This window comes from Gracilinanus agilis, chromosome 1 (genome assembly GCF_016433145.1).
Source record: "Gracilinanus agilis isolate LMUSP501 chromosome 1, AgileGrace, whole genome shotgun sequence".
Lineage (NCBI taxonomy): Eukaryota > Metazoa > Chordata > Mammalia > Didelphimorphia > Didelphidae > Gracilinanus > Gracilinanus agilis.
This window is the reverse complement of record NC_058130.1, coordinates 728,720,473-728,725,979: the sequence shown is the minus strand read 5'-3', so window position 1 is coordinate 728,725,979 and position 5,507 is coordinate 728,720,473. Positions and strand designations below refer to the sequence as shown.

At 40.8% G+C, this 5,507-nt stretch overlaps 1 pseudogene; it reads left to right on the top strand.

Annotated features, from left to right (window-relative positions):
- Positions 1-4,038: 4,038 nt before the first annotated feature.
- LOC123232230 lies at positions 4,039-4,531 on the top strand (annotated as a pseudogene).
- Positions 4,532-5,507: the final 976 nt, after the last annotated feature.

Here is a 5,507-nt window from a genome sequence, read left to right as displayed (position 1 = left end):
TTTCTTTCTTTCTTTCTTCTTCTTCTTCTTCTTCTTCTTCTTCTTCTTCTTCTTCTTCTTCTTCTCTCTCTTTTTTAAAAACTTTTATCTTCTGTCTTAGAAGGGTCACACAGTTAGGAAGTGTCTGAAGCTATATCTGAACCCAGGACACCCCACATTTCCCCTATCCCATCTCTAGCCCTGAGCTACCTAGCTGGACCTTTTGTCCTTTTATTAGAATATTTTTATTCTAAGACTACTCCTAAACCTAAAACAAATTCTATATTTGTAGGATCATAGAATTAGATCTTGAAGCGACCTTGGAAGCCAGTGTCTTTTACATTCTACAGATGAGGAAACTGAGTCCAGAAGAGGTTAAGTGATTTGCTTATTGGGGTCCACAGCTAGTAAATATCACAGGCTGGACTGGAACTCAGTTCTTCCTGACTCTAAGCTCTGTACCCTATCCAGTATATACACTGCTTTTCTAAGGACTCTACTAGAGTTAACATTCTATATTCTCTGTTCTAAGTTCTTACCCGGCTCTGACATCCTGTGTTCTAAGAACTCTCTCAGCTCTGACAGTCTGGGTTCTAAGGGTCCTTCCAGCTCTGTTAGTTTAAGTCCTAATGTTTGCTCCAATTCTCTCCATGGGTTTTGTGTCCTGCTTGAATCCTTTTTATTTTCTCCCTGCATAGCTCTGCTATTAACTTCTAGGCCTGTGCTGCCATCTGTCAGCACATAGAAGGGCATTGCAGTAAGCAGCTGAGGTTTGAAAATGTCAGGACCGACTGGTTATAGGAACATCTAGACTGTGCTTGCTACCAGGGAGGCCAAGGCTGGTGGATGGCTGGAGTTTGGAAGGTCTGAGTGGGGCTAACACCATTCAGGTGTCCACATTCAAACCTGCACCACCAGTTGGGAGAAGGAGTTAGGGGACTGGAAGTGGGTTTAGGGGCAGGAGAAATAGGGGGAGGCAGGAATCAAGAGACAGCTACACTGCTTAATAAGGATATACACATTTATTTTTATTTTTTTTTTAAACCCTTAACTTCTGTGCATTGGCTCATAGGTGGAAGAGTGGTAAGGGTGGGCAATGGAGGTCAAGTGACTTGCCCAGGATCACACAGCCGGGAAGTGTCTGAGGCCGGATTTGAATCTAGGACCTCCAGTTTCTAGGCCTGACTCTCAATCCATTGAGCTGCCCTACACTGCTTAATAAGGAAGATGTAATGGCCCATATCAGAAATGGACATCTGCTGTGGAGGTCGAGTCTATGAGCAATCACTCTATTTCTAGCGTGGGTAAGATAATAATAATTATAATAATAGCTACTATTTATATAGTACAACCATAATTACATACCAAGCACTGTACTGAATAATTTACAATTATAATCTCATTTGATCCTCACAACAATTCTGGGAGTTAGGTGCTATTATTATTCCTATTTTACCAGTTATGGGAACTGAGGCAAACAGAGGTTAAATGACTTGTCCAGGGTCACACAGTTAGTAAGTGTCTGAGTTCACATTTGGACTCTGGTATTTCTGACTCTTAGCCCAACACACTATGGTGCCACCTAGCTGTCTCTAAATTACTAGCCTCCTTGGCTTTCTTTAAGACTCAACGAAAATCTCCCCTTGCCTTTTTTTAAAACTGGAAGTCTTCCTTAATCCCTCTTAATTCTAGTGCCTTCCCTCTGTTAAGCTTTTCCTATTTTTCTTGTCTATATCTTGTTCATACATTTTTATTGACTTCCCCATTGGATTATGAGCTCCTTGAGAGAGTTGACCACCCACTCAAATAAGACACAAGAATAACCCAAAGTACCCATCAGATGCTTTAAAGTTTTACTCTGTTGAAGGAAAGAACAAGTCATAGCACAATGGTAAAAGACTCTTATCCAAGTCTAAGTCCAAATATCAAGATACAGTCTTGATAACATATAGTTGTGATAAAACAAAGAAGGCATAATTGTAAAGTCTGCTTAGTGATAAGACAGAGTTTGTCCAGCATCAAAGAGTCTATTATTATTATTTTTTTTAAACCCTTACCTTCTGTCTTGGAGTCACTACTGTGTATTGGCTCCAAGGCAGAAGAGTGGTAAGGGTAGGCAATGGGGGTCAAGTGACTTGTCCAGGGTCACACGGCTGGGCAAAGGGTCTATTATTAAGGTCTGTCCAATAAAAAAAAAAAAAAAAAAAAAAGGGCAACTGGGTATCTCAGTGGATTGAGAGCCAGGCCTAGAGATGGGAGGTCCTAAGTTCAAAGCCGGCCTCAGACAATACATAGAAGTTAAGGGTTTAAAAAAAAATTTAAAAAAATTAAAAAAATTGATTGAAAGTCTATTCATGATAGCGCCATATTGGTTCCTGCAGGTGTTTTTCGTTACTCAGAGCTGACATGCTTGATCTGAGTTGACCCATGGTCCTATCCATGATTTTGACAGTAACAGGTTGATTGCAACAGAATTCACCCTGACTGTATGCAAAGGACTTTTATTTGATCAAGCTCACAGACCATCTTGATTGGGTAAGATATGCTCAGTAGCTAGAATGGTCCTGGTGTGAAGTGTGAATCAAACTTTCTTTGACTGTCAATCAGCAACTTTTAATTTAATCAACTCAAAACTGAAAACACCCCTACTTAATACTTTGTTAGCCATCAAGTAAGATGTCATTTGCTTAAAGAGTTCACACCCTCAGAAACTCAATCAGTCAGGAACTTGTGAATCCTTTTGATAAGAGTTGACACCTTCGGAGGATGAGAGGTGTGAACCCCACAATTGACCCCTGTGAAGAGGGGAAAGGACAAGAAGTTACTATAAAAGCCCTGAACTTCTTTGACTGGAGGGAGTCTTCTGCAAGCAGTCTTCTGGAGATAGTTGTCTTCTGTAGTCGTCTTGACTGGTGACCTGCTTCCAGGAGGTAACTTGGGACTTGGATTGTCTCTTGGGTGAGTGAGTAGTTGGCCTTCCTTTCCTGGTGTCTGGAGAGAGATTAGTTTCGGAGAGGCCACATGGGTGGAACTCCAGGAACTTCAAGTCCTCCATTTGAGGGTTAACAAACCCTGCTGGGCTGAGTTGAGCACCGGAGCAATATTTAGTGTGATAAGCTAGACAACTGTATTTCCTTCATGAGTTTTCTATTGTATGTGTGATATGTGTCTTCTATCATGACATGGAGGAGGAAGGAAGAAGAAAAAGAAAGAAAGGACAGTGACATTGAGTGGAAAGACTGGTGATCCTGGTGTCAGAGAACTCCATATAAATCTTGAAGTTTGGTAACCTGTAAAATGAGGAGGTTGAACTACACAGCCAGTCCAGCCTCTTAAGTCCCATCATAGGTCTAGAGATATGATCCAGATAACCTCCAGGGCTCAAGTAATCTTTCCATCAGTATTACCATGATTTCTGATCAGAGGCCTTGGGTTTGTTTTTTGACTCAGCTACTTTCTTCATGGCCTTGGACAAGACAAACTAAATTTCTCTAGCCTCTGTGTAAAACAAGCCTTATCTATAAAATAAAAGTTTGGATCTGGACATGTTTAAGATTCAGTCCTTTTCTAGATCCTATAATCCTATGGGGCACCTAAGGGATTTACCAAAAGTTAGTGGATAAGGTAAGGATCTAGGTTACCCGGCTCTCTGTTGCCTCATCCATAAAGAGAGACTTTGGCTATTAATGTCCCTCAGAGCTCTGACATCCTTTGTTCTGGAGGTTTTCCCAAGTCTGATGTTCTATGTTCTAAAGACCCTTCCAGTTCTGACATGCTGTGTTCTGAGAGCCCTTCCAGCTCTGATATTATTATGTGTTCTAAGAACCCTCCAATGTCTGACAATCTCTGTTCTAAAGTCCTTCTAGTTCTCACATTCTATGTTCTAAGGTTCTTCCCAGTTCCAAGCTCTGATATTTTGTATTCTAAGGGCTCTTCTTAAAAGGATGGTTCTCTCTTGGCTCCCAGCTCGTGGCTGATGAACTTCTTTCGGTTGTCCCAAATCTGGGTTCGTCTGACACCAAACAGCATCCAGGCCAAGCCTCTCTCTTCGTCGCAGTCATGCTGCCCAAGTTTGACCCTAATGAAATTTAAGTTGTGTTTTTAAGGTACACTGGTGGTGAAGTTGGTGCCTCCTCTGCTCTGGTCCCCAAAATTGGTCCCTTGGATCTGTCTCCAAAAAAATGTTGGTGCTGATGTTGTGTTGCCAAGGCACCTGGTGACTGGAAAGGGCTAAGGATCACAGTGAAATTTACCTTTCAGAACAGACAGGCCCAGATTGAGGTTGTGCCTTCTGCCTTGGCCCCGATCATCAAAGCCCTAAAAGAACCACCTTGGGACAAAAAGAGGCAGAAAAATATTAAACACAATCGAAACATCAGTCTTGATGAAATCATCAACCTTGCATGACAGATCCCTGGCAAGAGACCTCTCTGGAACTATTAAAAAGATACTTGGAACAGACCAATCTTTGGACTGCAATATTGATGGCAGACATCCTCATGATGTCATGGATGATGTCAATAGTGGGGCTGTGGAATGCTTAGGTAGTTAGAAGCCATAAAGGGAAAGTGTTGTGATAAATTAACATTTGACAACAATAATAAAAAAGATGGTTCTGTAATTTTAAGAAATGTACATTATTTTTCAAAATTCTCACTGAGTATTTCCTGTCTTGGTGCTTTTTAAGTCCTCAACCCAAAGACAGTTAAAAAGAGGGGAAAATAGGGGGTAGCTGGGTAGCACAGTGGATTGAGAGCCAAACCTTGAGACAGCAGATCCTGGGTTCAAATATGAACTCAGACATTTCCTAGCTGTGTGACCCTGGGCAAGTCACTTAACTCCCATTACCTAGCCCTTACCACTCTTCTGCCTTAGAACCTATACACATTCTAAGATAGAAGATAAGGGTTTCAAAAAAATAAAATCAAATTAAAAAGATATCTCAAAGAAACTAGCATAATTTATAATTTCCTTTATAAATAAACACATCATTTATTATAGTATATTATGTTATGTTATATTACATTATAATTTATAAACACACTAGGAATCAGATTATCTAATCACTCTGAACCAAACCAAACCACTATTCTTTCCTAGTAGATCCCTGCAATACAAGTGCATTTAAAAGATCAGTTGAAGAATCTCTCAAGCAGGTCCCTATAAATGCTAATGCCACATAGCCAAATATATCTAGATGAAGACTTCCCGCTATAACGAGGAACCTCCTCTGGGCTACTTCTCCAATTCAGCGCTCTCGGGTTTGCTATTTGAGTCCCCAGAGGGACAATTACTCCCAAGTTGAAGGTGTTCTTTAGGTCTAACATGCTTAAAGCTCACCAGCCTCTAATGGTATGCCTGCGTTTAAACGTTTAATAAACAAAAGACCTGCCATGTCTAGGCTTTATCCACTGAGCCATCTAGTTGTCCTGTCATTTTTTTTTTTACTTAAGTAAAAACAGAATCTACAAAACATTCTCCTCCATCAATCTGGATCACAGACTCCTCTAGCTATGCGCAGCAGCGCT